The sequence below is a fragment of the Delphinus delphis genome, chromosome 11 (genome assembly GCF_949987515.2).
Source record: "Delphinus delphis chromosome 11, mDelDel1.2, whole genome shotgun sequence".
Classification (NCBI taxonomy): domain Eukaryota; kingdom Metazoa; phylum Chordata; class Mammalia; order Artiodactyla; family Delphinidae; genus Delphinus; species Delphinus delphis.
Genome location: NC_082693.1, coordinates 16,764,468 through 16,780,179, shown reverse-complemented (window position 1 = coordinate 16,780,179; position 15,712 = coordinate 16,764,468). Strand labels below are relative to the sequence as shown.

The following is a 15,712-nucleotide window of genomic DNA, read 5'->3' as shown; positions in this document are numbered from 1 at the left end:
GAGTTAAGGAAGACAGAATAGTCAAAAGAAACAAAAAGCAAAAGGACTAAACAAGATTCTTTACACAATATCCCATTTTCCACCTACATAGGAGGTCGAGCATTCAAATGCTCTAATAGCAGTCTGTTTCCTAGTGCCAACATTATTGTTCAGGTAGGTTTTTGTTTGTTTTTTCCCTCTCTTGTATATGTATCTAATGATAATCACCTACAGATATATCAAATACTTCTCATTTTGGAACGATGCTGGGCTAAACATCAATTAAATCAAATAAGTCGCCTGTGGAGAAAAAGGAACACTAATAATTGTCTTAAATGTTTTCAAACTTAAAAGCACTTGCAAGTCAATTAAGCGTGGGTGGTTTAGAAACAAGAGTGAAATAGAAAGTGAAAGCTTTTATAGCACGCCTATAATGTGTTCTATTATTGTCCTACTAACATGAAAACGCCACTAACACAACAAATACTTATTGCCCACTTAATGCCTATTTGCACCCTGCTTGCTAAAGTGGAGCTAGGAAAAACAAGCATCAGGCTTCAAGAAACTGAAATCTAGTTAGCAAACTACTAACCGGTACAGCACAATCTACAGTGATGTATTTAAGGGTAAGAATGTAACTAGGTGAACTATAAATAGGGAGGGTTGTAGCAGTTGTGAAGTTTTCATGAAGAAAGTGAGCTACACAGAATATATGGTATTTGGATAGGTCATGAAAGTAAGTTGAAATTTTCATATGAAAGGAATAAAAGGCAAAAAGAGGAAGAGACAAGTATAAACACTGAATTCTGTAGAGGAAGTTAAATGACCACCTGACAGAAATGCAGGTCCTTGGCGAATAACAGTGATACATAAATTAAAACACAGGGTAAAGAGATCATTAAAAAAACGGAATCTGAGTAGATTATGAAGGACTCAGAAATTAAGTAGAAGGGGCTAGACTACATGGGGAATATCAGAAGGGAAACTGTAATGCTTTTAGCAAGAAGGGGCTATTCAGAGCCTCTGTGTTGCACCAACCCATCCATGGGGCTCCATTCATGGTAACCCTGTGGTCAACGACCAGATGAAAACCACGCTTTCAAAGATGACTCAGACATCACAGCTTATGGCTGTAAGCAGGGGGAGGATCACCAGAGACTTGTTAAGACATTATTTCAGGAACTCAGGGGCAAAGTGATAAAGGCTCGGACCCCCTAGTTGTCAAAGAGGAAAGAAGACAAAGGTTACGTCAAAGAATAACATCGGCATGAGAAATGCCAATTTCTGACACATGCTACAACATGGATGAAACTTGAGGACATTATGCTAAATGAAATAAGCCAATCACAAAAAAGACAAATACAAATACTGCGTGGTTCCATTTATATGAGGTACCTAGAGTAGTCAGATGCACAGACACAGCTAGTAGATGGTGGTTATCAGGGGTTGGTGGAGGAGAAAACGAGGAGTTATTGTTTAACGGGTACTGTTTCAGTTTTTCAAATGAAAAAAGTTCTGGAGACTGGATAGTGGTGATGGTTGCCCAACAATGTGAATACACTTAATATCATTAAACTGCATGTTTAAAACTGGTCAAGATGCCGGGGCTTCCCTGGTGGCGCAGTGGTTGAGAGTCCGCCTGCCGATGCAGGGGACACGGGTTCGTGCCCCGGTCCAGGAAGATCCCACATGCCGCAGAGCAGCTGGGCCCGTGAGCCATGGCCGCTGAGCCTGCGTGTCCGGAGCCTGTGCTCCACAACGGGAGAGGCCACAGCAGTGAGAGGCCCGCGTACCGCAAAAAAAAAAAAAAAAAAAAAAAAAAAAAGGTCAAGATGGTAAATTTTATATTATGTGCATTATACCACAATTTAAAATAATAATTAAAAGAAAAAGAAATTCCAAAATTTTGTGTCAGATTGAGATTAAGGGAAGAAGGAGCAAAGAATTCCAAATTACTCTTAGATCACTAACTTAGAAGAGGGAGGAAAACTGGAATAAAATAAGGGGATCCAGGCTGACAGAGGGGAAGAGAGTCATAATTGTCAAATATGTTTGATAGGACCATCTAAATGGAAATGCTACACAGGCAGCTGGAGACAATAGATAAGGCTCTGTGGATGGAACAGGAAATATGCTGGGTTTTATTTTCGTGTCCCCATGTTGATGGGTGAGGAGAGGAAGGGCTTGGAATCAATCATCAGGTTCAATTCTGAGCCCTAGAATTTAACAGAGATGTTTTTAAAATATAATGTTATGTTACATTTTTTCACATTTTGATATCTTTGAATTAGGGTGGTCTTACAATGAAGTGTCTTTTTCTTTTTTTAACATCTTTATTGGAGTATAATTGCTTTACAATGGTGTGTGTTTCTGCTTTATAACAAACTAAATCAGCTATACATATATATATATATATATATGTATATATATATATATATACCCATATCTCCTCCCTCTTGCGTCTCCCTCCCACCCTCCTTACTCCACCCCTCTAGGTGGTCACAAAGCACTGAATAGATCTCCCTGTGCTATGCAGCTGCTTCCCACTAGCTATCTATTTTACATTTGGTAGTGGATATATGTCCATGCCACTCTCTCACTTCGTCCCAGCTTACCCTTCCCCCTCCCTGTGTCCTCCAGTCCATTCTTGAAATTGAGTTATTTATAGTGAGGTGGATGGACCCAGAGTCATACAGAGTGAAGTAAGTCAGAAAGAGAAAAACAAATACCGTATGCTAGCACATATATATGGAATCTAAAAAAAAAAAAAAATGGTTCTGAAGAACCTAGGTGCAGGACAGGAATAAAGACGCAGATGTAGAGAACAGTGTCTTTTGATGAAAAACCAGGGATGCAATAACAGAAACTAATTCGATATAGCTTAGGGCAGGGTTATTCACAGAATGGGGGGCAGGAACACAGTGCAGCCTCAGGGAAGAAGGAGAATCAGAGTCAAGAAAGCCCTGAGGAGATTCAGCTCTCTCTCCCTTTCCCGCACTCTCTGTATCTGCTTCATTCTTTCCACAAACTGATTTTTCTCCGCTCCTTCGCCCTTAGGGGTTTTGGAAAGGGGCTTTTACATTGTGGAAAAGACTGACTTAACTTATACTTGGTCCCAATACCAAATTACTGGATCAGAATTTCACTGCCCAGCTTGAGCCCCATCGAGTCCAGTCAAGATAACAGGGTCATGCCAAACAAGTGTGGCTTCCAGAGGATAGCTACTGTAAGTGCAGCCTGATACCCCAGTAGGCATCAAGTACCACTGCATCTCAGGGAAGAGGAAAGATGGTAACAGGACAATTGAATTATATGGACACCTTTAGTCAGGGGAGAAGACTTGAGAGTCCTAAGAGGCAAATGACAATGGTCTTTCACTATTTAACTTTATCACATAAAATAGTAAATAAATATTAAGAAAAAGGGGTCAAAGTTACAACAGGGCAGTTTTTGACTCAAAATAACCATCCTATAGCAATATTTTATTAAATGTTTTGTATTAGACATAATCAATTTACATTATCACTCAACAAACCTGCAGAGCTGGGATTTAGTTTTTCATTTAATAGATGGAAAACCAAAACTAAGAAATTCACTAATTTGCCCACAATTTGCACCAACGTTCCTTTGGATTCAAAGCCCTTCTCTTTCTTTTTTTTCTTCCCCAGCTTTATGAACATATGATTGAGTAATAAAAACTGTATATCTTTAAGGTACACAACTCGATGTCTTGATATATATATATACATTGTGAAATGACTACCATAACCAAACTAATTAAATATCTATCACCTACCATTTTTTTCCCCTTCTCTTTCTATTACACCCATCTCTTTGTATTGATTTGAATGTGGCGTGCTTTCTTTCATTCAGGTATTCAAGTAGTGGCTAAATAAACATTTGTCACAAAACTACTATAGGAATAATCATTGTTTTGGGTAAGAAATTTATCTGGCCTCTCTGATGATTTCCAACTGTAATAATTCATAAGTTTACTATTTTGGATTCAGTGACCTCATTTTGAAAGCATTCATTATAAGCAAATATGAATACTTTTCCCATCTATTAAAGGTTTTGCAATCTTGATAATTTCCAAAAAGAAAACATATTCCATCTATTGCATTAAAACTGTTGGTAAGCATTTTTTAAGGAAAAGAGATCTGGTTCATCTTTAAGTAAGAAAGCTAGTAATAGTAAATATATTCAAATCTGACAAACAACATTTTCTAGGAAGAGCTGTAGAAGTGACCACAGTTGGTGAAATAGAGAATTTTTTTAAATTATAAACTATTTTTCACAGAACTAGAACAAATAATCCTCAGATATACATGGAACCATAAAAGACCCAAAATTGCCAAAGCAATCCTGAGGAAAAAGAATAAAGCAGGAGGCATAACCCTCCCAGACTTCAGACAATAATACAAAGCTACAGTAATCAAAACAGTGTGGTACTGGCAGAAAAACAGACGTATGGATCAGTGGAACAGAAGAGAGAGCCCAGAAATAAACCCACACACCTATGGTCAATTAATCTTTGACAATAGGTAAGAAAATACAGTGGAAACAGGACAGTCTCTTCAGCAAGTGGTGCTGGGAAAACTGGACAGCCGCATGTAAATCAATGAAGTTAGAAGACATCCTCACACCATACACAGAAGATCTAAATAAACATTTCTGAAAAAATGACATATAGATGGCCAATAGGCACATGAAAAGATGCTTAACATTGCTAATTATTAGAGAAATGAAAATCAAAACTACAATGAAGTACCACCTCACACCGGTCAGAATGGCCATCATCAAAAAGCCTACAAATAATATACTAGAGCGGGTGTAAAGGGAGCCCTCCTACACTGTGGGTGGGAATGTACATTGGTGCAGCCACTACGGAAAACAGTATGGAGGTTCCTCAGAAAACTAGATTCACCACATGATCCAGCAATCCCACTCCTGGGCATATATCCAGACAAAGCAATAATTCGAAAAGATACATGCTCCCCAATGCTCACTGCAGCACTATTCACAATAGCCAAGACATGGAAACCACCTAAATGTCTATGACAGATGAGTGGATAAAGATGATATGGCACATATACACAATGGAATATTACTGAGTAATATTCCATTGTGTATATAGAATATGGCCATTTGCAGCAACATGGATGGACCTAGAGATTATCAATATTAAGTGAAGTAAGTCAGAAAGAGAAAGACAAATACCACATGATATCACTTTTAAGTAGAATCTAAAATATGACACAAATGAACCTATCTAGGAAATAGAAACAGACTCACAGACATAGACTTGTGATTGCCGGGGTGGGGGGGGGCAGGGATGGACTGGGAGTTGGGGGTTAGCAGATGCAAACTATTACATATAGAATGGATAAACAACAAGGTCCTACAGGGAACTATATTCAATATCCTGAGATAAACCATAATGGAAAAGAATATTTTTTAAATGTATATATATTTATATGTATAATTGAATCACTTTGCTATTAAGCAGAACTTAATACAACACTGTAAATCAATTTTAACAGAGACAAATTATTCAAGGTAGAATGTTGCTTGTGGCTTCAAGCTGGGTAATTCACTTATAAACCTGACAACCATTTAGACTTCAAATGATGAGAAAAAGGCTGGTGCTCTGGGTCCCCACATCCTTCAGTGGTTGGATCTGGTTGGTTGGTTTTAATCTATCGCTCATTGGATTTACATAGGATTTCATAAGAAACAAATGTTCCATTTCCAGAAGAAAGGGAGGGAGGAAGGGGTGGGGGAGGGAGAGGGGACAAGGAAGAAGGGAGAGAGGGAAGGGAGAAAGGAAGAAGGAAGAAAAATATATGTCACATTTTTAGAACTTTCCAGAGTCCTCACTCTCAATGGACTCATCACTCCACTTTGAGAAATTATGCAGCAGAAATTAGATATGTACACATAATTAACATTATCACAGATTTTAAATTTTTTGTGGCATTTAGAAAACTCTTTTCTAAATGTACAATGAGAAATGTATTTAATAAAATGAATATTGTGATAAGAAAAAGAATGGTAATAAATTATATAATCATTAAGGATTGCATATTTTCCTTTAAAACATATTTGTATAGCTTACAGAATAAAAACATGGCATATTTCAGGCCGGTACCCGTGTGGACGGTGTGGGCCGTGGCCACGGGTTCTGCAGTTCTCCCCCACCCCTACTCTCCTCCCTCCCTCCCTTTCCCTTCCTCGACGGCTGTCGGTCGTCTGGTCGTCCATGGCAGACTCCCTGACCCGTCCCTAACCCCTTTCTGACCTGGGGCCACCAGATTGGCCTTCTCCCGTTTCCCGACCCAACCCCAGAGTCAGGGCGGGGGCCTTGAGGAGGCGGAGGCGGTGCCACGGAGGAGAGAAAAGACCAGACGACCCTCAGCTCCCCCACCCCACCCCCACCGGATCGCACGGCTAGCAGCCGCCATGGCAATGAGGTAGACGCCGCTCTCCTGCTCGGGCCACACGCGGCCCGTGGTGGATCTGGCCTTCAATGGCATCACGCCTTACTGCTATTTCCTGATGGGCGCTTGCAAAGATGGTAAACCTATGCTACTCCAGGGAGATACAGGAGACTGGATTGGAACATTTTTGGGTCATAAGGGTGCTGTTTGGGGTGCAACATTAAATAAGCACGCCACCAAAGCAGCTACAGCAGCTACAGATTTCACAGCCAAAAAGTGTGGGATGCTGTCTCAGGAGATGAATGGATGACCCTGGCCCATAAACACATCGTCAAGACTGTGGATTTTACACAGGACAGTAATTACTTGTTAACCGGGGGACAGGATAAACTGTTACACATATACGACTTGAACAAACCTGAAGCAGAACCTAAGGAAATCAGTGGTCATACCTCTGGTATTAAAAAGGCTCTATGGTGCAGTGAGGATAAACAGATCCTTTCAGCTGATGATAAAACTGTTCGCCTTTGGGATCATGCTACTATGACAGAAGTGAAATCTCTGAATTTTGATATGTCTGTTAGCAGTATGGAATATATTCCTGAGGGAGAGATATTGGTAATAACTTATGGACGATCTACTGCTTTTCATAGTGCAGTAAGTTTGGACCCAATTAAGTCTTTTGAAGCTCCTGCAACCAACAATTCTGCATCTCTTCATCCTGAGAAAGAATTTCTTGTTGCAGGGGGTGAAGATTTTAAACTTTATAAGTATGATTATAATAGTGAAGAAGAATTAGGATCCTACAAAGGACACTCAGGTCCCATTCTCTGTGTGAGGTTTAGTCCTGATGGAGAACTCTATGCTAGTGGTTCTGAGGATGGAACATTGAGACTATGGCAGACTGTGGTAGGAAAAACATACGGCCTTTGGAAATGTGTGCTTCCTGAAGAAGATAGTGGTGAGCTGGCAAAGCCGAAGATCAGTTTTCCAGAGACAGCAGAAGAGGAGCTAGAAGAAATTGCTTCAGAGAATTCAGATTCCATCGATAGTTCAACTCCTGAGGTTAAGGCCTGAGCATCAGGCAGATGTACACAACTTATGGACTAAAACAAACAGAGAAAAGCATCAGCCTCCAGAGTTACTCTCTGCTTAAGGCAAACATGAGCAGTAAATAATGAGGAATATGAATGAGCTCCAGTGCTGGAACTAACTAACGTGGTGATACCTGTAAGTGAAAACACAGGAGTATCAGCTGAAGGCGGATGGAGTGATACTCTTGTAGTACGATAGTCTGTTGTCTTTTTCATGAATATGTGCAAACCAACATCCAATTTCTCTTATTACAGGTAGATTTCTTGTAGCTGTTTATGTTATTATGAAGAGGGAAAATATATTGGCCTATTTTTCTGACTTTTCCCTTAAAGCAGAAAGCCATTTTTTTTTGCTTTAGTTATAAAGAAGAGGGGGAATACATGATAAAGTAACTGGTTTGATTTCTCTTTCATTGTACACTGCTTCTGAGCATCTAATTGTTTTTAGCTGTCTAAATAAAATCCCTCTAAAACAAAACAACAACAACAAAAGGCATATTTCAGAAGAAAATTCTAAATAGGAGAAAAATAAGAACAGATGCTACTTTAAAACAGTTATTTATAAATCCATTTAATCTTTGAAATAAGAAAAATGACCCTCATGAAAAGCAACTCTAACAAAAGCTATCTGCAAATTAAAATCAGCTTGAGCCAATTTTCCACAAAAAATGTGGAAATAATTAATAATTATTATTAATAATGAGAGTTTTCTCACATCTATAAAGCCAAACAACAGTGTAAATACCACAGTAATACAACATCATTAAGAATATTAATTTTTTGACTATAATATCAGTTTTCACTTAAGGTATATAGGTGCTATACCAGTATCTTATAAAGGGAGACACATACACATGTTTAATTTTTTAAATGTCATCCCTACTGTTTTATAGATTTCTAAAGTATTAAGTTATACATGTGATTTTTCTAATCAAGTTTTACTCGTAAGAAAATACATTTTACTGTACTTCAGTACCAGAGGAGTCAGAAACACTGAAATTCCACAAAAAATTAAAATATTTTTTATATTTACTATTTGCTTTCCTTCATGTATTGAATAGTTACTAAGAATATAGATATAATGCTAGGCACATGGAAATCACGTGGAAGCAATTTTTAAACAACTGTAATTTTACAAAAACTAAAACTCTAAACTTAAGTACTCCAAAAGCAATTAAAAATTTAATTCCGAGCAACAGAGTCTTTGAGTTGTAAGCAACGGGGAAGTGCAGGAATATCTTCCTTCATGTATCCAATCTAACAAATTAGGCCCAATAACACTGCCAACCCCTTTCTTCACATGGGAACCTTGGCAACCAGGTACAGGACATAACAACAGACCTCATCTTGCTAGATTTAGAGCTACTACATTTATAGACTAAGAATACCTACTACCTTTGCAGATTAAGAATACAAACTAGGGCTTCCCTGGTGGCACAGTGGTTGAGAGTCCGCCTGCCGATGCAGGGGACACGGGTTTGTGCCCCGGTCTGGGAAGATCCCACATGCCGCAGAGCGGCTGGGCCCGTGAGCCATGGCCGCTGAGCCTGCGCGTCCGGAGCCTGTGCTCCACAACGGGAGAGGCCACAGCAGTGAGAGGCCCGCGTACCGCAAAAAAAAAAAAAAAAAAAAAAAAAAAAAAAAAAAAAAAGAATACAAACTAATCCTATCTCCTGCCTCTATCGCCTTTCTAAAAATTCGTCCATTTAATTGGAGTATAATTACTTAGTTGCCAAAAAAAAGCTGTCAGTGAATACGTATTCTGAGCCCAGCCATGTGCGAATAAAAAAAAAGGAAACAAGATTAAGTGTCTGCTAGACACTTGGCACTTTGGTAGATACTGTAAGCAACTTATCTTAAAACTAAATAATAACCTTATGAAGTAGGACCTGCAATCCCCACTCCACAGATGAAGAAAAAGTTTCAGAGTTGCTAAACAACTTCCCCTAAGTCACACAGACGGCGATCAGCACCTGCCTTGACCCCAAACCTTGTGTTATAACAGCGTAACTCCTGACACCGGTAAGGCAGAGAAGATGCTTAAGACAGGATGTCTGTGACGTGGTCAGGGAAAGAAGACCACACGACAGAGCAAGGAAATGCTAAAGTGTGAGGGGCTAGGAAGGCGAGTTCCAGTAAATGAGAATGAGCTGCAGAGGTTCAGGAGGTTTTGGGAAAGAGGTGGGTCTGGAACTAGGGCATGAAGGATGAACAGGCTTTTAGGAAATGCAGGCTAGAAATTAGGTCATCCTGAGGGCTGGCAGAGGATAAAGGTGGGAAGGAAGCTGGCGGGTTCCCAGGAAACGGCGTGGACACCGACCACAGTGTACACAAAGAGAGCGAGCGAGGCCTGAACAACCCCAGTAGACCCTCCCGCGAGAGAATCGACAAAAATGATGTAACAAAGATGGAGAGAAAATTCCTGCAGAAACAAGGAAGGATTAATAAGAAGTCGTGGTTTAAGGAGCCGGGATCATACTTCCTGTTTCTCTTCTCCCATTTCCTCGATCACTTGTCTCTCCTTCGCTCCAAATTCAAAGCTTTACACAGAAAACCTAACTGTATATTCATCCTCTGAATAAAAGTTTGTCAGAATAAGAAGTGTTGGGGAAAGAGATGAAGGAAGCCAGCAGAAAACTTCGTCTGTGAATCAGCAAGCAGTAGGAGCCCATTAGCAATTCTTCGTCAGGCATTAACCAGTAGACAAATACATATTCTTCAGAAAGGATGTATGTACTAGTTCCCAACACCCACCCACCCCTGCAAAAAAATGTATAGGCTACACGGACGTGGACGAGCAATGGTGCTTGGCAGGGAGCCAACAGCTCAAGGCATATGAACCATGCCTCTTAAGGAAAATAATTTAGATATACACAAATAAGGTGATCTGAGGTTGACAGGTCAAAGAGTTAAACCTTTAAGCATGGCGATTTCCATTAAAGAAATACTAGTCAAGCTAAATTAGTATTTCTCCGTAAGACAAACAGTACATTTCCATACATTTATTTTGTAACCAATAAATCAGTAAAAACTATGTAATGAGTGTCTATCATGTATGTTAGTACTTTATTAGGTTCAATTCAGGATAAAGAAAAAATTAAGAGATGTGGTTCCTACCTCAAGGAACCTACAGTATTATATTTTTAACTTGGAAATCACCCAAGCTGTCTCATTCCTGTTCTGTACGTACAATTATATGGCTTCCTACCTAAGTGTGGTTTTATTAAGTCCCGGACCCAATTAGTTTTAAGCAGGATGAAGCTCCAAAATTATAATTAGGTCACTTTTGCCAAAAGTTAACTCAGTAAAAGTGGGGGAGAAAATATTTCCCCTCTGAAACAAAGTAATAAACCTAATGAACTTATTAAAAGAAACAAAAAGTGTTATTAAATTATCACTGGAGTTTAAGAAAATAACACGTATTCCTATTAATATGGCATACGAGTTCTCTAGTTCAGTTTCTCCGAAAATTCTACCACTAGAATGCTCAGCCACCCTACATTTTTCTGTCTCTTAAATTATTCTTTTGCAGGAATCCAGCCAAATGATGTCATGTTAGATATGCAAACTTACCTGCCAAAAAGGGAGACATTCCAGGAAAAGCCTTTGAAGGGAAATAATTCATTAGGGAGTTCAAGGAGAAAGCTAAATATTGAACTTTGACTAAATTATTAAATTTCAGAGTTAGAAAATGAAAATTAAAATTAGAGTGCCTACCATGTATCTGGTATCTCTCTTGAAATAGATATATCTAAAAACAGTTACATATTTATATAATTGAGATTAAATTTCTGATTATCTCAAAAAATATAAATAAAAAATTATTAGAATTGATAGTCCTCACTTCTTTTGTTGTTATTTAAAGCTCAGATTTGAAATAGCCCTGAAATAAAAATGACAAGTGGTATTTTTTTGTCTTATAAAAAAAGACAAAATTTAGGTTGTCATACTTCTAATTTCTTTCTTTATCACAGAATTATCATTTTGAGCGTTCTGATGTTGTGTCTTCATTTCCTTAAGGAAACAACTCCAACAAACTCTTCCACTCATAACACAGTTGGAAATCCAGCTGTAATGGAGAAAAGGCCCCTGAATGGTTAAGTACAGCTGCGGTCACAGATCCTAAACTCTGTCCTACATGGGAAGGATGTCTGTTCACCCTCAGGCCTCCATCTAGAGCTCACTGACTACAATTGTGAATAAATAAGGCCATCAAAGTTAACAAGCGTGGTTAAGTGCTCTCCCTGCAAACTTACAATTCTTCCTTGCAGCAGAATCAAAGATACCTGCTAAACACTTAGGATAGCTAACTATCAGGGAGGGAATAAAAGTTTAAAGAGGCACCCATAACAATATGGAAGCACGGCAGGTTAAGCCATTCACCATCAAGAAAATATCTCTAGAAACATTTTAATGGTCTCTGAGGATGTTATTGTACTGCTGCATTTTAAAATAATTCAAGTTGATAATGAAGACCTTGAGCTTGCAAGAAAAATTTTAATTGAAGTCAGTGCGCACTACGTACACACCCACACACTAAGAAAATGAAATAAATAAATTTGGTTCCCACTTTACAGCAACAATAAAAATCCAAGTGATGGCATTCCTTAAGAAGAGAGAAAACTAAGTCATTACTCTACAGTGAGTAGGAGTTACATGTTATCTCTCTATTCCTATATAACTTTCTTTCAACAAATAATTTGCATTAATATATAAAACGTTTTTCCTTTTTGGGGTTTTAAATATAATATTTAAAGCTTGTACTTCCCAAAAAATGTGCTGACCCAGAGTGTCACATTATAAAGTGCTTAACTCTGATAGCTCAGAGTTAGGATTATATCAGCGTAAATCTGTGCCTCTGAAGAGTTATTCTCTTACAACTGGGACATAGACCTATTTTTCAAGTCAGCATCAGAAAATACTTAATTTTTATATCCAGAAAAAACAAAATCTCTAATTCGAAAAGATACATGCACCCCAATGTTCACAGCAGCTCTATTTACAATAGCCAAGATGTGGAAATAACCCAAGCGCCCATCACAGACAACTGGTTTAAGAAGATGTGTTATAGAAATACAGTGGAATATTACTCAACCGTGAAAAGAATAATGCCATTTGCAGCAACATGGATGGACCTAGAGAAATTATACTTAGTGAAGTATGTCAGACAAAGACAAATACTATATGGTATCATTTACATGTGGAATCTAAAAAATAATACAAATGAATCTATATACAAAACAGAAATAGACTTAGACATAGAAAAACTTACGGTTATCAAAGGGGAAAGGAAGGGAGAGACAAATTAGGAATGTGGGATTAACAGATACAAACTACTATACATAAAATAGATAAGCAGGGCTCCCCTGGTGGCACAGTGGTTGAGATTCCGCCTGCCGATGCAGGGGACACAGGTTCGTGCCCCGGTCCGGGAAGATCCCACATGCCGTGGAGCGGCTGGGCCCGTAAGCCATGGCCGCTGAGCCTGCGCGTCCAGAGCCTGTGCTCCGCAATGGGAGACACCACAACGGTGAGAGGCCCGCATACCGCAAAAAAAAAAAAATAAATAGATAAGCAACAAGGATTTACTGTATAGCACAGGGAACTATATTCAATATCTTGTAATAATCTACAATAGAATATAATCAGAAAAAATATATATACATCTACATAACTGAATCACTTTTTGCTGTACACCTGAAACTAACACAATATTGTAAATCAATTATACTTCAATAAAAAAAGAAAATACTTAATTTTTGATAATACTGTAGAAATTAAGGGAAAATGGAATATCCATTTTATAAAAAGAAAAACAGGTCAACTATGAATGATTGGGTCAAAATTTTTTAATGTGTTCATAATAGAAATTATTAATCTCTATCATAAATTTCTTCCATAAATTTGGAATGATGAAATATTTTTCAAAATCATCACATTTAAAAATAAAAATACCAGTGTCTGGGTACCAACTCAGACCATCAGATCAGAATCTTTGGAGATGGGGCTTGCTTGGTAAATAATTTATCTTTAATTTCCTGAAGGTGAGTCCAAGGCACAAACAGGGTCCAGAAACCCTGAATTCAGTTGCCCTGGAGGTCCTTTTAGCTCCAAACTGCTTAACTCAGAATCCTATCTTGCCAGTCTCCCAAGAGTAGCACTGACGCAAAACTCCATAGACACTTCCTGAGCCTATCTCTGTAAACTTCCAAATGCCATCCATAAAATGCAGATAACCACCAAATTCCACCCTATTGTTGTCAAATTTAATAAGGAAAATGTACACTTCTCTAAATTTCCAAGCACTGCCTACATGTAACTTATGATACGCTCTCATTTGTTGACCCTCTCCATGGCTCTACGATAAACACTGTGGCACACGGGACAAGTGGGCTCAATTCTACACCAACATCCCCCCCCATGCCAAGGACCTCAATCTCACTTATAAAAATATTTACAATCCAAGGTGGAAAATATAAGTGCCATTAGAAAGTAATTGGTACAGTGCTCTGGAGACTCAGGAAGGAGAAAGAACTTTCAACTGGGATCATCAGAAAATGCATCAGGAAGCAGGTAGAAGATGGGTAAATTTTTCATTTACATTGATTGAAGATCAGGTTAGAGAGATGGGCATAATGTGATAACAGGAATAGAATCAAAAAATAGAGATTCCCCCTATCCACTGATATCTCTAAAGAAAAAAGAAAAAATAGAGATCTATATACCTATGGGAAGAGAAGGAGAGAGAGGGAGAGAGAAGGTGGCAGGGCGGGAGGGAGAGTGAGAGGATGCAAGATTACACTGTAGGCAATTCAAATAAGCTAGAAAATTGATGTGACAAAGGAAGCAAGCAGTTTGAAAAGGCTGAAGGGTACGACGGGCGATGAGAGAGGGTCATGAATGCCAAATTTAGAGGTGCTCACTTTATTTGAAAGGCAACTAAGAATTACAAACTGCTTTTTATCAAAGGACTGATGTGATTTTTACATTAGCGTTCGACAAAACTACTGTCGTGAGTAGAGTTGACCATGGTGAAGATACGGTGCAACAGTGCAGCAGTGCAAGGGATGAATTAATATTCAGAAAGCAAGGGGGTGGGAAGATCAGTTCAGAAGCTTCCACAATAGTCCATTCAAGTATGTTGTGCCCATAAACCAGGACAGCAAGAGTAGAAAAGGAAGGGAAGGGCTTGACATAATGATTATCACTTTGAAGAAAGTTATACCCTGGAAATTCCGGTGATGCCTTTGCTGTCTAGTGCAATGGAAACAGGAAGCCTTCAGAGCCAGACAGAACTGGACTCAAATCAAGGCTCTGCATCTGATAAACGGTAAAATCTTGGGTAAGCTACTTAACCTCCATGAGCTTCAGACAGGAACAGTAATAGGTATCTCTAATGCTGTAATGAGAATGAGTTGTGATATCTGAAAAATGCTTAGCATATTGGGGGGAAATTAACAATAGGGAAGACAGCAAACCCGTAAAAGAAACAAAAATGGGGATTAAGATATTAACAATTTTAAGGAGTCAATGAGCTTTTATACCAGAACTCAGCTACCATCCTCCACATTCATTAGCATCTGGCTGTCCCTCTCCTTCAGATAGCAGGAGACATTCTCCAGTATCTCCCTGGTTCCAGGTACCAACTCCTTATTTTAAAAACAGAGTTCAGGCAGACACATGACAGAACACAGAAACAGTTCTCCAGAAGGTAAAATGATACCTACAAGCTTGCTCTTGATTTCACTTGTGTTTGGGACAGAGAAAGGATCAGTGTTCAAAGTATCTACTGATGAACGTCTCAAAGCAGAAGTGAACATGATGGGACTCAGGGAGAACTGTGCAGAGAATGCAAGTGGAGGATTTCTGACAAAGCTTTTAAACTAGACGAAGAATGTGCTCTTCCCTTTGTGCAATTCAATCACTGTTAAACAAAACTTTGGCCTCATTTGGAATGACAAGACTGAAAATTAAGATGAATACACCATTGAGTGTTTAAAGCAGCCTTCAAAGAATATTTGTAACAGGTTTGCCAAATACGGTGACGCCATCTTTACAAGAGTTATGAACTCAGAATACTGGTACACTGGTTTTATAGATGAAAAATTTAATTTATCTCCTCCTGTTGGAAAACAATAGAGAAAAGCAAAGCACTGAATGCTCTTGAAACAAACGTGCTATTTCTGTCCATAGTTTTAT

At 38.7% G+C, this 15,712-nt stretch overlaps 1 protein-coding gene and 1 pseudogene across 8 annotated transcripts in view; one reads left to right on the top strand and one right to left on the bottom strand.

The window, feature by feature from the left end:
* Positions 1-15,712, bottom strand: part of PDE3A (phosphodiesterase 3A) — an 842,956-nt gene that overhangs the window by 265,216 nt on the left and 562,028 nt on the right. The gene's annotated exons all lie outside the window — the stretch shown is intronic.
* LOC132434460 (serine-threonine kinase receptor-associated protein pseudogene) lies at positions 6,442-8,961 on the top strand (annotated as a pseudogene).